The sequence below is a fragment of the Jaculus jaculus genome, chromosome 4 (assembly GCF_020740685.1).
Source record: "Jaculus jaculus isolate mJacJac1 chromosome 4, mJacJac1.mat.Y.cur, whole genome shotgun sequence".
Classification (NCBI taxonomy): Eukaryota; Metazoa; Chordata; class Mammalia; order Rodentia; family Dipodidae; genus Jaculus; species Jaculus jaculus.
The window spans coordinates 177,972,129-177,991,228 of NC_059105.1; the positions used below are offsets into that span (position 1 = coordinate 177,972,129).

At 39.0% G+C, this 19,100-nt stretch overlaps 1 pseudogene; it reads right to left on the reverse strand.

Annotated features, from left to right (window-relative positions):
- Positions 1-13,575: 13,575 nt before the first annotated feature.
- On the reverse strand, positions 13,576-14,826 carry LOC101612974 (annotated as a pseudogene).
- Between the last annotated feature and the right edge of the window lie 4,274 nt (positions 14,827-19,100).

Sequence of the window (19,100 nt, forward strand, 5' to 3'; positions counted from 1 at the left end):
TGGGGAAAATTTTCATATGTATCCTGAATATTAGCCAAAGATGCACAAACTCATTACAACAGAATCCTTAAACGACATATATATTAATACTTGCTATGCTTCATTTTAGTTCTGATCCTGCTATTTTTATCTCCTGATGTAGAAGTAGCTTTATTTTATGTCATATCTAAGAAAAAATTCAGGCCATTTGTGTGATCTGAATAGCCCAAAAAATCTGAATATCTTATTCTTCCTGTTAAAAATTGTAATACTTCAAAAATTAAATCAAATATCTCACACCTAAATGAATTTCTATGAACTTGTTTCTAGAAAATTAAGTTTTTAATTGGAAAGTTCTGTGTAGGTCATAGTTATATTGAGGAATCTAACGAATGATTTTCAGAAAGTTAAACATATCATGGCATTATTGAAACGAATTAGACATTTTTCATAGATGAGGGACTTTTCTAATGTAATCTTAATTGACTTGGCATTGAATTCTGCCAGTGAAAATTGAGAAGCTTTATTTATTACAAGTTTTTCTAAGCTTTATGGTGTGTGTATTTACATTTTATGCACATATGTATGGCTATTATATATACACATGTGTGCTATGGATGTAAGACACAATAATTCACAAATTATATGCATATATACATATATGTTACACACATATGTAGTCATTCCTTGGAGAATATCTATATTCAATATATTTCCAATGCATATTTATCTAATCCTCATCCCTGAATAAGTGAAAGTATTATGTTAAAAACACTCAGAAATCTGTAACTGGGCTTGAACAGTTGCTCCATGGTTGTTGAAGGGAATTAACGCTTTTGCCACTATCTGAAAGGTCAGCTGGGACAAAAGAGGAATGTGCAGAGCACTCGGATGTTGTAATTAGTCACAACAAAAGGTCAAGTCCCGAATTTTCACCATAAGCCTGATTCTGGATCCCTCGTCCCTTCTCCTGGACGCCTCACATGGACTGCGTTTTCTTTCCAGACTCCCTTTCTGTGATCACAGAAGGTTCCAGAAAACAAAGTAAGAAAAGCCAAAGTTGACAACAGTAGTGTAGCCTTTCCCTCCAAACATGTCAGAGAGGCATTATGAAGGCAGGTGTTCAGTGGTTTGAACTTTGCTAAATTTAGTGGTACCAATGACTCACTGTTGGGAAAGGTTAACCTATTCTATTTTTAAAAAAAACATAGCACATTTTTAATAGCTGGCTCAGGGTGAAGTTGTCCTGGTATCAACTGGTAATGACATTGTTTTTATTTAAGCAGTTCATTTTTCTTGTCATTTGCCCAGGTTTTGAAAAACACAGGACACAGTCCAGCATTACACTTCTCTTCTACGACTTTTCCCGCAATGTCTCCACCAATTTTCTAAGCTAGGCCACACAAGGAGAAGGACTGGGTGCGCTTCAGGCTGAGGGTGGCTGGTTGGTGCTGCGTCTGCTCGCCTGGGGCGAATCTAAGGCTGCCATTTCCCTACAGCCACAAGGTGGGCACCTGCTTCGTGTTCATTGCTACAAAGGACATTTCTGGAGGCCCTCTGTGGTTTGCCAGTGAATATATTGACTGCACTTTATAACACAAAGGTCACATTTTTCCCTATCTTCCAGCTGTCACAGTTAAGAGAGGATGCTCTCTCCATACTGGTAGAGCAGCCAGACCATGAGTGGGATTTGGGTTACCTATTTCACCATAGTGGTTTGAATCCACCTGCCTTTCATTGCTTTTGCAAGGAGCCCTCACTTATTGCCTTATATCTCCCTATTTCCTTGCCTGCCCCCCTTGCACACTGAGTCATTATCCCACCTCTTCCTCCGTGTTTCTCTTCTTGATAGAAAGCATTTGAACACTAGCCTCCCAAATACCCTCTGCAGGACTGTAGAGATAGCTTAGTGGTTAAGGGACTTGCCTGTGAAACCTCAGGACCCACGTTCAATTCCCTAGAACCCACATAAGCCAGAGACATACATGGTGGCACATGCATCTGGAGTTCGTTCAGTGGTTAGAGGCCCTGGTGTGCCCATTCTCTCTCTCTCTCAGAAATAAGTAAATAAAAATTAAAAAAAATACCCACTTCATGTCTTCTATATGTCTAATATGGTTAATCTCAATTTTCTATGAATGTGACCCTAGAAAGGTTTTACTAAGGAGGGAAGACTCCTGCTGAATGTGGAGCGACGTCAATCCCATGAGCTGGATTCCTGGACTGAATAAGCAGTGTAACAGACAAGGGGCACCTACATTCCCCTCTCTCCACCTCCCAACTGTGACCGGCCACCTCGTACCCCTGCCTTCGTGGCTATCTCGGCTTTCGCCACCATGAGAGACTAAAACTCAAATTGTGAGTCAAAATATGTCTTTTTTTCCTTAAGATTTGTTTGTCAGGTATTCTGAGAAAAGTAAACAACACAGGGCAAGGTGGGCATCTCAGTGCTAGAGTATTGGCCCAGCGTATGCAAGGCCCCGGGTGCAATCCCTGCACCCCAAAATATGAATAGTGCAACCATTACCCCTCAAATTATTAGTGGGCCTTGTGAAACCGTTTCTTATTTCGTTTGATTTTGCATTTGCTCTTCACGTTTGAAGTAGAATAAGCCATTACCAATGCATGGTGAATTAATTCTCAAGGAACTTCAAGAAGGGGGGGGCATTCATTAAGTATTTGAAGAAATATCCAGTGGTTTTTATATTATATCCAGGGCTGTGGAAATGGGACCTTTGTGTTCGTCTATAGAACACTGTGGACACGGGCACCAGACCCATTTGACTCTTAACAGAAACTGCAGCCAAATACGCTATACTATCCAGACTCATTTCTCAGTGATCTCTTTGGCCTTTCTGTGTTTTACTTATATGATAATTCTGTCTATATGACCATCTAAATATGCAAAAGTTGACTCTTTATTGCTTTCCACATACCTATGAATTTTAGAAAATCATCTTGATAATTCAACCACTAATCATCCACTGCTGTCCCTCAGTTCCCATATGTGTACACAAGTACACAGGATTTTTATATTAAGTGGTTCCACCCATTAGTTCATTTAAAACACCTATTAAAAACACTCCTTGAGGGGCTGTAGAGATGGCAGTGGCTGAAGGTCCTTACTTGCGAAGCTTTTCATTCTGAGTTTATTTCCCCTGTACCCACATAAAGGCAGATGCACAAAGCAGTGCATGCATTCTGAGTTTATTTTCAGTGACAGGAGGCCCTGGTGTGATCAGTTTCTCTCTGTCTCTGTCTTTATCTCACTCTCTGCCTCTCATTCTCTCCCTCTACTTGCAAATATGCAAATATATATATATATATATTTTGAGGTAGGGTCCCACTCTAGCCCAGGCTGACCTGGAATTCACTCACAGTCTCAGGTGGCCTTGAACTCATGGCGATCCTCCTACCTCTGCCTCCAGAGTGCTGGGATTAAAGGCGTGCACCACCACGCCTGGCTTATCAATAAATATTTTTAAATTTCCGTTCTTTTAACCTGGGAGTGGTGATACATGCTTTAAGTCTTATAAGCAGGCTGAGATAGGAGGATGGTTGTGAGTTTAAGGCCAGCCTGGGGCTATAGAGTGAGTTCCAGGTCAGCCTGGACTGGAGAGACCATATCATGAAAAAACAAACAATCAAAAAAGTTCTTTTAGCTGCTCCTATTTTTTAAGCAGTTACATTATGTCAGATATTCTGATAATGCCTCATATAGTTACATTTAACTTAATGTTTCCCTATGTGGTATCTTTATTGATGTTGTATCTCCTTATAGATACAGCAACTAAGAATAAAATGGCTGCATGAATTGCGTAAACTGACAGAACAAGTAAAAACATGACAAGTCTGCCAAGGGCGAGTGTGCAGGTGAAAATCCCAGGCCAATGACCAGTGGCGGGCACGCCTTCAACTTTGTTGAGCTCTACTTTGGCAGTGACATCACAGGTTGAGCTTCATGCCTGTGTGTATCAGGGTTGGAAAAGGAAGTGGCTGTCCTGCCCTTCACTGGGCCATGAGTGAAAAGTCAGATACAAAATTAGCCCTGAAATACATGAGAATCATCACTTCCCCAAGACCACAGCTTAAACTTTCACAGCAACCCGTCTTCAAATGACCTATGTTGCCTTAGCAGTAAGACCTCAGAAGTCTTTTCCTTTTTTTCATTTGTTACTGCTGACATGTGACTTCTAAAGCCCTCTTGCCCCATGACAGTCCCCAATCCTAGCTAATCCTAGGGTCTCCCAAACCTGACTAGGAACAGCAGCTGAGCTTCGCAGAATCGTTCAGGAAAGAATCACACGGGTCAGAGGGATCCCGGCCTCGCTGGTCAGGCAGCATCCCGTGGCTTGGTGGAGTATCTTTCTTCCCTGTGTCATGTCAGCAAGTCTGATGCTGTCAGACTTCACCATATCTTTTGGGGTCTTCTGCTATTTAAGCCCCTAATAATGTTTAGGAAATTAACTAACATAAGTAATCTCCAGAGAAAGAAAAACAGCAGCCTTTAAATATTTGAAGGAATATTCAGGGGCTTTAGTAATACAATTGCACACTAAAATGAGGGTACATCCATCTTACAAAGTGGTAAAAGTCCTTAACACTTTTGAAAATTTGGTATTATCAAGATAAATGTGTATATGCAACGGAGGTGTGTGTATTTCAAAGTTCTTCAAAGTAAATTGCATTAATTTCTTTTGATTTGAACCTAACTTGTGTAGATTATTGGAAAAATTAAAGTACATAAAAATCTTAGCAATATATTTATGGTAATCCTTTCATTATTTTTTAAGTGCTATAGATATGCCCAAAGAGGTATTTAGCAAAAAAAATGGTGGGACATATGTGTACCAGTCACTTTGGCATTGCCACGACAGAAATACATGAAAAAACAAATCAAGGGAGGAAAGAGTAAAGTTGCCTAATGATTCCAGCAGGTACAGTCCACCATGGTGGGGAAGCAAAGAAGAGTTCCTGGTGGCAGGAGTGCCCAGAAGAGACACCTCCACAGGCACCAGGCAGGAAGCAGGGTAGTCAGGACAGTATAACCGTCCAAGTGTTCAAGTCATGAGTGTATGGGGGCGTTTCAGATTCAAATCATAACAAGATGTCAGGTGGAATTCTGTGCCAATGAAAAGCCTTTTCTAATTTACACTTAGTGGCATGATATGCTAAGTTAAAGAACACAATTTATGAACAATGTATCTGAGACATCCAAAGTTCATTACAAGTTTTAAATTTATGTAGGTATGTCTGCATATATATAAAGTAAATATATTAATTAAGCTGATTTTAAGGAATGTTTTGGGTAGAGGAATTTTGATATTCTTTCCTATACTTCATAGATGACCTTCCATATATGCTTCCTTGTAAAAACAAAACATGGATACAAAGTATAATCAATCTGAAACCTGCAAATAGTCAACCACTGTTTAGGAAAACTTAGTAGATAAGATCTTCATTTCAATTATTGTCTGAGATACTTTGAGTTATAGTTAAACAATTTCATATGCTTGATACTTCCATTCCCCAAATCTGACCACCTCATACATAAGACAGCATTATTTTAGTTACTTACAACCAGTCATGCGAGTTAGGAAACAAATGTCAGTGTGTTCTGGACCCATCCAACTGAAGGGAGTTGGTAGATTAGAGCACAAATTTTCTTTACATCCACTTGACTTGAGCTGTCAACACATGGCACAGGAAAGCATGATGAGCATACTATGAACACTCTCCACTGGAGCCTTCCATAAGACAACACCCCGTCTTCCAAACCCAGCTGCCATGCGTAAGGAAAGGCTGAGATCCCAGGAGGTAAGGCCTTTGCTTCCACGTGCCCTCATTTGTTTATGAGAACAAGGAATAAGGGAAGTGTTTGTGGTTAAATAGGTCTCCATTTTTGTTTTAGAGGATCATAATAAACAACAAACCTTCCTTTCTTTCCTCCTTCCTTTTATCCTCTCCAGAACAATTCATTTACCAGATCTGTAAGGTGGGTCTGAGTAAGGTCTGCCTTGTAGGAACTAGTGTCTATAGGTGAAGGGTCTAGAGATGGAGTGCTGTTCTGAACTCATCAATGCATCACAGAACAAAAGGAATAAAAAGAATGGAGAATTGAACAAACTGTAAATACATTGTGCGTGGTGAGAAAGAAGACACATGGAAATGAATCCTGTGATACTAAGCTTAATCAGCCTAAATTGAAGATAGATGTGAAAGTATGATTTTCAACATATTTGTAAATGCCTAATAGTGACGCATATGTATGTCAGTGGTTTGAGTGTATATGCAGCCCCTCTCATGTAGACCCTACTTTGTCCACAAAGAAGGCATGTGAATAAATGATACTAAGTCGCTTTGAGCTCTTTCAGGGCCAGGATCTTGGTTTCTAGACAGTAATTTCCATGTGAAGATCTTGGGTTTCAAGGACAGATTAGGAAAAATAAAAGCTAAGTTTGTGACACCTTATACTTAGAAAGTAAAGAAGTAATGAAAGAATGATGACGTACTGGAGAGATTGCCTAGTGGTTAAGGTGCTTGCCTGGGAAGTCTATGGACCTGGGTTCAATTCCCCAGTACCCACCTAAAAGCCACATGCACAAGTTGGCTTATATATCTGGAATTCATTTGCAGTGGCTAAAGGCCCTGGCATGCCCCCTTTCCAAATCTGCCTCTTTCATTCTCTCTGAAATAAATAAGTAAATAAATAAATAAATAAAAATATTTTAAGAAAAGAATGGTGAAGATGTTAAAACATCAAAAAACATGTTAAAGGACTCCTATTGATCAACTCTGGAATAATTTGAGCATTGCAGTCATTATTGTCAAAGAAAATATTTCAAAACACAAATTGAAATCCTTAACCACATGCTGCTATAATAAATAAAGAATACATAAATGGGGAATAGATATGTACTGTGGAATTATAAATAACCTGGAAGAATGATATGAGTTAGAAAATCATTACCTACATTCATCATAAATACAGATAGTAAGCAGCTACAAAAAAATATCAGAATAGGGCATTTACATTTTCATAAATTTCATATAAACTATGAAGAAATAAGCATACACAAAGAGATATGGGTAGACATATAGATTGGATATATATAGCAGAGTAACGTAGTAAAATAGCACATAGGCCAGTTGATAGCTAATATAGTGCTAACTGCCCTAAAAACAGAAAAAAAAATTATGTGCAACCTAAGAGGGTGTACAGTGAAAACATACTCAAGCTTCACGCTTTGCATGAGGCAAAGTGGAACACACCCAGCAAAATATCTGGACTCTATGTTTCACATATTTAGGTAGGAAAAATAAGAGATTACAGAGCTAGTCCAGATTAAATGAAACTCAAGTAAATAGCATTTAAATGACAGAATGATTCTGAATGATGTCTTTTTCTTTCTTTTTTAAATATTTATTTATTTATTTCAGAGAGAGAGAGAGAGAAAGAGAGAGAGAGAGAGGAAGAGGCAGAGAGAAAAGGAGAATGGGCACGCCAGGGCCTACAGACACTGCAGTTGAACTCCAGACATGTGTCCTCTTATGCATTGGCTTACGTGGGTCCTGGGAAATCTAACCAGGGTCCTTAGACTCTGCAGGCAAATACCTTAACCACTAAGCCATTTCCCCAGCCCTCTTTTAGTTTTCATAATTGTGCAATTCTCTTTTATCATCTTTTTGATTTTTAAAAATTATTTATTTATTTATTTATAGAGATAGAAAGAGAGAGAGAATGAATTGGTGCACCAGGGCCTCAGCCACTGCAACCGAACTCCAGACACTGTGCCACCTTGAGGGTATGTGTGACCTTGGCTTACCTCACCTTTGTGCAGCTGCCTTATGTGGGACCTGGAGCGTGGAACATGGGTCTTTAGACTTCGCAGGCCTCAATCACTAAGCTATCTCTTCAGCCCCTCAATTGTGCAATTCTTAAAAAAAAAGAAAGAATGAGCTCCGTGGAAGCAGCAGTAGCCTATCCCTGTCAGTCTCCTGAATTTGAGGCTTTGCTTGTTGGTATATCAAAGGCTGCTGGATAATGCATGCTTGATTTGGGATAATTGGGCTAAATAGTAGCTATATGTCATAAAATCATTCAGACCAAAAGTCCATTAAGTTGTGTTTCCAAATTTCTTTGTAAGTTCAAAGCATCCCAAAAGGTAGAAAAAAATATACAAATATTTTCTCTTCCTTCCCACTCCCCTACTACTGAGCCAGAGTACACTAATCTCTCCTCTCTCCACTTACTAATGAAGACATCCTCCCTGAGTTAATCCTTCACAAAGAAAAATGGTAGGTATCAATGGCCTGAAGGGGCCCTTGGAAACTGAAGATGCAGAAATTATGGCTGTCATTTGATCATGGTCTTTTAACGACCACTAACCCAACCATGCCATTCAACAAAACTGTGGAATTTAATAAAGCTTGTCTTGCTTCTGGGTATCTAAAAGTATTAGTATTGATTAGAGATTACAGTCATCAAATGAGAGCTATTCCAACAATGAACTGTAAACTTTATGTGCATCTTTCATTCATAAGATATGAACACATGTACCTTTACCCCATAATTACTACTTTTCCCATACTATTGCATGATGGTAATTCAAGGCAGATTGTTGAAATGAACTTGGTTATATTCACATATTTATAAGTTATCATGGCAGATTATAATATATTTTCATAATTGTTATGGGTGTTTCTGCTTCTAATACATGATCATCTCACTATAGTGAATCAGTGGTTGAAGGCACTTACTTGTAAGGTATGATGACCAGAGTTTGATTCGCCAGTACCCATGTGAAGCTGGATGCAAAAAGTGGTACATGATTCTGTGCTCATTTGCAGTTAAAAAAAGGGGGGGAGGGTGTGCTGCTGGCAAACCAAGCTTTCTCTCTCAAATAAATAAGTAAAAGATTGTACACAATATTATTGTTTAATTCATGAAGAAGATAGAAAATTATTATACAAAAGATTCTCTGCAATCTCATCACCCTCAAACTCCACCACGAACTTCTTGAGGCATTTTCTTTTTGTAGGCAGATCACACCTAATGAAAACCAATATGTGTAGTGATCTATTATCTTCCTTCTAGTTCTTCAATGTATCATTACATAATCCGTTAACTATTCCAAAGTCTCACTATAATAGCAACTTATGATTTCACATGTGCACACATATATATTGTACATGCATCTAGAGATAACAATAGGTTTTATTTAATCAGGTACTTATCCATTTTCCAGTTTAAGAGCCTCTAACTCCTATGAACATAAAATCTATTATACAATGTTTTAGAACCTCTCAGATTGTACAGCCATGATTAAACATTATATATTTATTATCATTAATGGTTCACTCTTTACTGTTACCTCTTTATAGATGTCTGAATATAGTGGTCTTATAACTCTATCCTATTTTGTTTTTCCCATAGATTTGGACTTACAATATCTCTTCTTCATTTAGCAATGGCATTTGAACATTTTGCAGATATCAAAGTGTTATAACAAAATTATGCTTTAAGAAGAACATTATTCTATTGAAATACAACTAATTTCCTTTTGGGAATTTTCTCTTTTTTTTTATGCTAACTTAAAGGCACAGGATATTTTTTTCCAAATACTGAGTTTTCCACTTTGTAAAAATGACATCTTCTACTTAATCAAGTGAAAATACTTTTTCAAGGTTTTTTTAAATTTTTTTTATTAATTAGTTGTGTATTCAGCAAATACAGTCCGTTTGGTATCATTATTAGGCTCATCCGTGACCTACCCCTCCTCTTGGCCCCTCCTTGTTGAGGTATATTGGTCATACGTTGTGGAGTTAGCCCACAGTTATGGATAAGATAAATGTCTCTGCATATTATGACCTAACATGTGGCTCTGACATTCTTTCGACCCCCCTCTTCCACAAAATTTCCCTGAGTCATGTTGGGTTCATTTTTGGTCTGTTTCAGTGATGAGGTGTTGGGGGTCTCTGGGGCTGTGGCTCTCTGATTTGGTAGGAGTTGATTTTTCTCTGTGTTGATCACCTTCCCCTTTGTGCTGGTATCCGGTTCACCAGGAAAACAGCACCCTTGCTTTTTTCGCCAATTTTTCTTAGTTTCAGCCGGGGCCCTTTTGAGGTATGCTGGGGTGGCTTTCTCCTTAGGATCTACATCTATCTAAAAAAGAGAAGCAGATTCTCCAATGGAGAGTAAGTTAGCACCAGAACAAATGAGAAAACCCTTACTTTTTTATAGAGAATTTAATAGGTGTAGGCACTCTTGTAGCCCATGATTAGTGGTAGCTTGATAATGGACAGTTGGCTTATGTTTGGATATAGTTCACACTTGTTTCCCAGCTCCAGCTATGGGTCACGTACCACTGAGGGGATCAGTTAGCCAAATCAAGAGCAGTTGGTGCCCCACCATGGTTGTGTGCCACTATTGCAGTTGTGTGGGCATCACACCAGGTTATTTGCTGCTAAGTAGGTTAGACCATGAGTTGCTTGGACAGATATTGGTCATTTTCCCCAGTTGCCCATGTAGCACCATTTGGCACTAGATGCACTGACTGTTTGGGGACTGACTCTCTTCCAGTTTCCAGCCATGCTGTTCCATTTTATGTGTCAACCACATAAGGTGTCTTCAGCAGTAGGGTCTTACCACTAACCTTTGGTGGGTCATCAAGTACTCTGACAGAAATCTGTCATTCTTTTAGGAAACCTTGTAGGTCTCTCTGATCAAAACCTCATTGTGGATGATAGCCACATGCTGGTACTGGGAGTTACAGGTCAGTGCCCAACTTTTGGGAATTTTCATTTGGCTTTACATGTGTTGCAACACATCCATAGCTTAAATGATCTCTTCCTCTTGAAAATCAATAACTAATATTGACATGAATTAGAATAATACATCAGGAAATAATATGAATATGATTCCACTGATATTTTTAGTCTTCACAATCAGTGATCAGGGAGTCAAATGTTCCATGACTCAAACCTCCTACTAAATAGTAAAAAGTAACAAACAAAAATATTATTTTATTTTAAGATTAATTCATCACATATGAGAGATGTTTATCAAGTATACCTAAGATGGTGTAGATTACAACTTACTGGACCTTTAGGAACTCACTGTGGAGTGGACATGTGTGAGTTATGTCAAGAAATAATTATAATACAAGTGTGAGTTATATAAAGAGTTCTGTGATGGAAACAGCTATAAACTTGTTTCTTGTTACCAGTCATCTCACATGACTTACACAGAAGACGGGGGATGTATGGTGACTTAAAACCTGTTCGTTAATGCCTGAGATCACTGAGAAATTCCTAGGCATGGGATGTTTTACTCTATTTTGATTCACCAACTGTTTCTATAAGTACTGTAATAAGAACATGTGAGGAACATAAAGAAAGAAGTTTAAGTTGATAGGAAAAATATGCACACATTCTCAGAACTATCTTTTCTTTCAAAATAAACGATTACTTTCAGAATTTCAACATAATAAAACAAAATATACGCAAGACGTTTGCTTTGCCATCTAAGAAATACATTTCGGTTTGGGCTCATTTGCTTCTAAAAAGTTCTTTTAGAATGCCAAATTGTAAGCTAGTGTGTCTTGGGTAATGTTCTGGTGGCAGTGAAAGTGGTTTGTGAGCACACTTGTTAGCCTCTTTGAAAGAGACTCTGTGTTCTTTTAACTTAAAAGAAAAATTTACTTTTTAGAGAAAAGATTAAACAACCAAACATGGGACGCAAGGAAAGGAAGATAGAAAGGCAGTAACGAGGGAATGAAGTAAAGAAAAAATGGTAAGAAAAAAGTGAGAGAGAGGAAAGAAGAAAGTTTGCGAGTCTTTGAGATCAGCGGGATTTTTCTCAGTGCTTGGTTAGTCTGTTGACTCAGAAGTCAGGGTACTGGATTTCCACAGTTACACACAACTTAAACCAAGTCTCTGGCCTCCAGGTTCTTGTCCTGTATACTTGAAGAATGGCATCCACAGAGCCTAAAAGGTGAAGTTTAGAAAGACTTTGTTATGGAAATTAAGAGAAAGGAGGAGCTCTGTGCAACAGGGAGGTCACAAGTGAGTAATGCTCCTGGTGACTGCGGGGTCTGTTGCAGTCAGCTTCACGTTGCTGCCAGAAAACCGACAACCACGAGTACTTTGTGGAGGAGCGGGGTTGTTCTGCCCTAGAGACTGGAGGGGAAGTTCCATGGAGGGGAGAATGGTGGCATGAGCAGAGGGTGGACATTTCCTCCTGGCCAACATCAGGTGGACAACAGGAACAGGAGAGTGTGCCAAACACTGGCAAGGGGAAACTGGCTATAACACCCATAAGCCCGCCCCCAACAATACACTGCCTCCAGGAAGCTTTAATTCCCAAATCACCATCAGCTGGGAACCTAGCAGCCAGAACACATAAGTTTATGGGAGACACCTGAATCAAACCACCACAGGGTGATTAATAGAAATAAGACTCTTCTGGATGAAAGAGATGAGCTGATTAGTCCACTTCCTATACTAGGTGTCTAGATGCATTGTGATCTTAGTGATATGGTCATGTCAGGGTTGTAGGGAAGGAAGACTATTTTAGGGAAAGAAAGATAAGGAAAAAACAGACCTCCTGCTGCACACCCCTGCTGTCGGCTCAAGGGCATTTGTAATTTTATTTACTTATTTAAGAGAAAGAGGGAGAGAGGGAGGAAGGGAGAAAGAGTGAGAGAGAGAACGGGCATGCCACGGTCTCCAGCCACTGCAAACAAACTTCAGACACGTGCGCCCCTTTGTACATCTGGCCATCTGGCTAATGTGGGTGCTGGAGAATTGAACCTGGGTCCTTTGGCCTTGCAGGCAAACACCTAAACCTCCAACCTGCATTTGTAACTTTTTTTTTTTTTTTTTGAGGTAGGGTCTCACTCTGGTCCAGGCTGACCTGGAATTAACTCTGTAGTCTCAGGGTGGCCTTGAACTCATGGCGATCCTCCTACCTCTGCCTCCCGAGTGCTGGGATTAAAGGTGTAACTTTTTTTTTAAACAAACCAACATACTTTATAGCCAGCTCCAAGAAATGTACAAATGGTAGGAAGCAGATTCATTCACACAGACATGGATGAATTATCCATAGGCAAACCAGAGGACTCTATCACTATTTAGGTCAACAGTAGTATCACCTTACGTCTCAGCCTACATTATAATTATTAATTTTTTTGCTAAAGAAAAATATTATTTACTTTCCTAAGCCTACTGTCTACTAATCAAAAGTAGGTGATGTTATTTGTTGGACCTTGAGAATGTGCCTGATAAAAAGCATAAAAAATAGTGTCAGTCTAAGATAAAAGGCAATATCAGGCAGACTAATGGAATTATCCCTTGGGAAAGGGAACCAGACATCACAGGATAAATAATGCAAAATAGGAAATGGGAGAGGACAAAAAAGAGAGGAAAACCACTCCACGTGGTAAGTTGCCGGGCTAATTAGTGTTTTCTCTCACCCACTGTGTGTGACCGCCTACATGGAGGCTTTAGAGAAGAAACGATCAAAGTCACTCCTAACAAGATTCGCACTACTGCCACATTCTCAGTCAGTTCTAATCCAGAGCACTAGGTCTCTACTCAGTTCACACAATTACTATCAGTCCTTAAGTTCAAGACCGCTTGGGCCAGTTTACCTGCGTCCAGGACCTGTGTTGCATCAGGTTGTGGTTGACAACTTTTAAAGTCTGTGACTGTTGTACATGCAAAAGAATCAAAGTCAACTGTAAGATCTTGCACATTTCTCTCATTGGCATTATCAAAACTGTTTTTGCCATGAAGCTGTTTAAGATGTTTCCTCAACACTGGCTTATGTGCAAAAACCATGTCACAATAGTTACACTTATTATCTCCGCTGTGAAGGTTAAGATGATCCTTTAAGGAACTCTTCTGAGAAAAGGTTTTCCCACAGATTTTACGTTGGAAAGGTTTAATTCCAGCATGTACACGCATGTGTCGATGAAGGTTGCCTTTCTGAATAAGAGTCTTGCCGCAGAGTAGACACATAAACAGTTTATGCTTTTTAAAGTGGTTGGCGTAGTTCTCCAGGTTTTGAGGTCATGATGATGTTATCACTGCCTGTATAAGAGAGCGCATAATTGTGTAGATGGTTTTGCTCTAGTTCACTTACTCTGTATTCCACAGTTGACTTTATCAGGGAGTGCTGGGGCTCGGATGAATGTAAAGCAGTGGGTTCAGAAGAAATAAACTGGTTCTGATCTTGTTTACTTCTAACCTCTGATACATCCCCAGGAGATTCGACCTTAACAATCTGGATTTCACTCTCCTCCATATCCATACCGTCTTCAGATGGGTGAATACAGGTGAGTCCTGCTTTGGAGAAGCCCTGGCATCTCCCTCCTGTTCTTTTGACTGGGGAGAGGCACTTCGCTGTTCGCATCCCTCTTCACTCTCCGCCGGTTGCTTTGGCTTCATGAACTTCCACGAGGCTTGTGTGCACCATTCTACAATGCGGCTCATCCGAAGAAAACTCACAGCAGTCAGGTAATTTACCCGTTCCACCTTGGGGAATTCCAAAACACCACTATAACAGGACAAGAGCAATTGTCTCCCCACTTCAGAGCTGTGTAATACGGAGATTTTCACCTCTCTGGAATCATTCAGTAAAAACTGGTCCCTTAAGAAGGGGGAACCTGCAGCAAACAAAATTTTATGCCCCTGGACCTCAATATCACCTATGAGAACTGTAACATCACAAAATTTATTCTCTTCTCTTAATTTGTTCATTTTTTGTAACATTGAATCTCCATAAGTTTCAAAGTTGAAGCCAAGGAGATCTGATCTTTCAGACATTTTGGCAGACCCGGGGAAGGCCGCCGTCAGGATCAGGCACCACCATGGAGCTCCTGCTCCTCAGGACTCCAGGGCTGCATTTGTAACTTTTAACCAAGAAAACCCTGTTTACTCTTGGGGCCCTTTTATCTTCAATTGCTAGCCAATTTCTATCTCCTATTCTTCGTCAATTATTTGGAAGAAAATATATTGAAATTGTTAGTTTATCTGTCCATTCTATATCAGCTCAAGCCTACTCTTCCCAGAGATCAAAGAACTGCTCTGACAATATTATAAGAAGGTATTGAAGCAAGGAGTTGAGGACTACACCTCTGAATATATATTGGGTCTTTGAACACTTTGACTAATTAAAAACCATCTACAGTTCAAATGTTCTCACTTTATGAGGTCTTTATTTACTTTGGAAATTTTCAAAAAATATAGTTTATTCTTTAGAAATACAGAGGAAAAAACATTTAAGATACGACTGTCAAGTTTCCACAGAAAAACTAAACTAAGATACTATGATAAAAAGAATTATTCCATTGAAAGTTTCCCTGTGTCAATGACAAAAAGTAGAAAATTAAAAAGAGAGAGATATCCATATGCATATAAAGTGTTTTTCAGGAAGAATTAATTCAGATGATCTTAGGAAAGCCCTTGGATGCTACTTAGCATTACATAACCTGATAAACATTTTTTTTTTCCAGTTTTCTACTTAGCATTTATTTTGTCTCACTAAATTAACTACTTCACAGGCTTTGGTGAATTGAATACCTACCAACTGCTTAGCATTGGGTCTGGTTTTCAGTTCCTTCTCAGTAGGGCTTATATCAAGTTTTTACTTTTACTTTTGTTTTGTTTTTTCAAGGTAGGGTCTCACTCTATCCCAAGCTGACCTGGAACTCACTCTGCAGTTCCAGGTTGACCTCAAACAAACAGTGATCAGTCTACTTCTACCTCCCAAGTGCTGGGTTTAAAAGTGTGCACCACCATGTCCAGCTTAAAAAACAAAAAAAACATACTGAGAATTTTAAGCATAAACATATTGTAAATTGGTTATATCTCTATTGGGTGAACTCTGAAGACCCTTCTCTCCGGCTCCCAGCCAGAGAATTTCCTTAATGGGTTTATTAGTAATTTCCATGAATGTACCAGTCAGTGTCTATGAAATGCACCTCGGGCCACTCTTTCCCCCCCGAGGCTCTTTCTTTCCACCCATCCTCTGCAATGTTCCCTGAGCTTTGGAGGGCATGCTAGAGATACCCTCTAGTGCTGAGCTCTCAGAAGCCTCTAATTTTCTGCTCTGATGAGCTCAGTGTCTGACACCATGTCGCTGAGGAAGTTTCTGAGGCCAGAGGTGAGAGCAGGACTCCTGTGTCATCTGTCACGTCCTCTGAAGTACTTCTCGGGCCCTAACAGGAGTGACAGAGAAGTTGGTGAGTGAGCAGCTCCCACAGTGTTTTCCAGTGCTGAGGGCTAGTCATCAGGGAGCTGGCTTCCATCTCAATTCCAACATTATTTCTCACTGTCCTGCAACTATAGCATGTGGGGTCTTTAGCCATAAGGTCTTACCATGAGTTCTGGTGTGTGACCTAGTGCTTTGGCAATGGCCTATATTGTTCTGGTGGTCTCATAGGACTTCCTGACCAATAGCCCACTTTGATGAAGGGGGTAGCTGAATTCTTGCATTGATATTTACTAGCAACAGCCTATGGTTTTAGGGTAAAGCTTTTTCCATCCCTGGAGGGTACTTCTGTCCAATCACTTGATCTATCTCTCTTTCTGTTTCTGTCTAAATTATATCTTTCTTTTCATTACCTAACAAATAAGTTTCTGTGGTACCAATTCATGCCATCTTTAGTTTTGTATATCTTTCCCCTCTCTTCTCCCCATTCTTCCCAGACACTTCCACATTTTTTAAAGAGCACCATCTTTCAGGAAATAAACTGATTGCCAAAGAAGAAGTGTTCAAGGCACGAGTCAAGAAAGAACTGGTACTTTAGTTGAAGTGCAAGGCAGAGGTTGTGCCAAACTTCGGTAGGTAGTAGATAAGGGAAAAGTACATTAACGTGTCAGATTGGTCAAGAATACTGATATATTGAATATGGAATAGGAAACATTTAACCATGTGCCTTAAATTACTAAGCAGCTGGTTGTATAACTTACTGAGATAGAAGGGAGATCCTGGGAAAGTCACACATGAAGGGAGGTGTGCTGATTAGCTAAGAGTAATCAAGAATTCTTTCTTGATTAGAATGTCTTTCTTGAACTAAAATGTCTTTACAACATTTAATCATATATGGTAAATAGGAATTTGTATGTACAATTTTATGGCCAAATGGATGAGCTATGCTACACTACATGAGTGCCATTAGGACAAAGATGGAAATCCTGCTTTAAATTCACTTTACAAGAGAATATAGAGTAACAACAACTGCAGCAACAGCAACAACAATAAAAAGGCATCCAATATTCTCTGAAGCAGATAGTAATAAGATCAATTATGTAAGTGCCTTAGACACAGCATCTCAGACAAATTAGACATTATGCTATCATGACGTCTAATGCATATGTCATACAGCTTGAGGTCTTACTTTTTAGTGCACAAAATAAACTTTATCTGCTTCAAACATACAACTGTACAAACTGTATTACAAAAACACACCCAGGAAACCATTACAGTGATCAACATAATCAACTGAGGTAATGATCATTATCTTTCCCTTAGTACTGTTTGCTTTTAGTATTGAGTAGTATACAAGTATCCATTCACTTGGAATTGGCATTTATGTTGTTCCAGTTTTAGGCTGTTTCAATAAACAATTTCTATTATTGTTTGTTTGTAAGAAAGTTTAATATATGTAAGGCATATGCTTCAATTTCTATTGCATGAGTTCCTAGGAGGTGGAGAGCTGGGTCTACCTATGGTACGTATACATTTGACTTCTTAGGAAACTGTCAAATTGTTTTTCAGAGGGTTCATATATTTTGCATTGGCACTGTGTGTGAGTACCCATTGCTCTACATATTTACCCATGGTTGGCATATTCAGTAATTTTAATTTAAAATATTCTAATGAGTATAAAGAGGCTTTAGTTTTCATCCATAATGTCAAATGAGGTCAAAATTTTTCAAAGTGTCTCTTGCAATTGACATACCTTTTAAAATATAGTTCAAATATTTCCCATGTTTTGTAAAATGGATAATTTTATTTTATAATGTTAAAATTTGAGAACTCTTCACACATTTTGGATTGCTTTGCATATGACATCTACAAACATTTTTTCAACCATCTATAGTTTTTACTTTTGTTTCACATTACCTGCTGAAACTTTGTAGTTTAAGAATGCCCTTTTCTGCATTTTGGAACAGGAAATTAAAATAACCTACCAGCCTTCCTTTTCCAAAGAGCTGCATCTCCAGCCTTATTGTCAAAATTGCCAAGGACTATTGAGGGTATAAGATTTCATCCAGTTTACAAGTCAGCATGCTACCCTGCTATATGGTCATAAGGTATTGGAAAACATGACATTCATGAACCAGAGACAATGAATAGCTTATTACTCCCAGAGATAACAGGAGCCAGGATATCAACACTTTTACGCCAATCCCAGAGTTCCCATCCCCATAGGAAGATGAAAAAGAAAAACGAAAGCTATCATTTTCATTAGATCAGGAGAAGACTGAGTTTGGGGCAGCCAGATATTTTATTATAGATATCAACCATAACTGGTCTTTTCTTTTAAAGCCAACACTACTCACTATGAAAACATTTGTAAAACAACCGAAGTGGAGGCCACTTAATCTTGTGGACAGTAATGAGGAAAGCATGAGACCCTCTGAGAATTATTTCCTGCTGGTAATGGATGGACTGTGGTTGTGTCAATCACTGGTTTGAAGAGAGTTATGTTGATGGTAACTTGTAGCCACTTGGTCATCTTTCAGTGCTTGAATTTTGGCAAGCTTCTTGGAATGTGAGGCCATATGCATGTCATTGAATTTTTTTACTGCATGTTTTATTACTTTTTTTCTATTTATTTTTTGAGGCAATATGCTATATATATACGTGGCTCAATTTGGCCTCAAAATCACTCTGTAGCTCAAGCTGGCTTGGAAGTCACGATCCTTCTGTCTCAGCTTCCTTAGCACTAGCGTTAAAAGTACATGCAACCACACCCAAGTTTTCATTGACTTTAGAAGAAAAATGTTACCTTGCCTTTTATTTATTCAACCCTCTTTGCTGTCTCTCTCTCTCTCTCTCTCTCTCTCTTTTTCCTCATTAGGAGACTCCAATTATATACATATTTAGT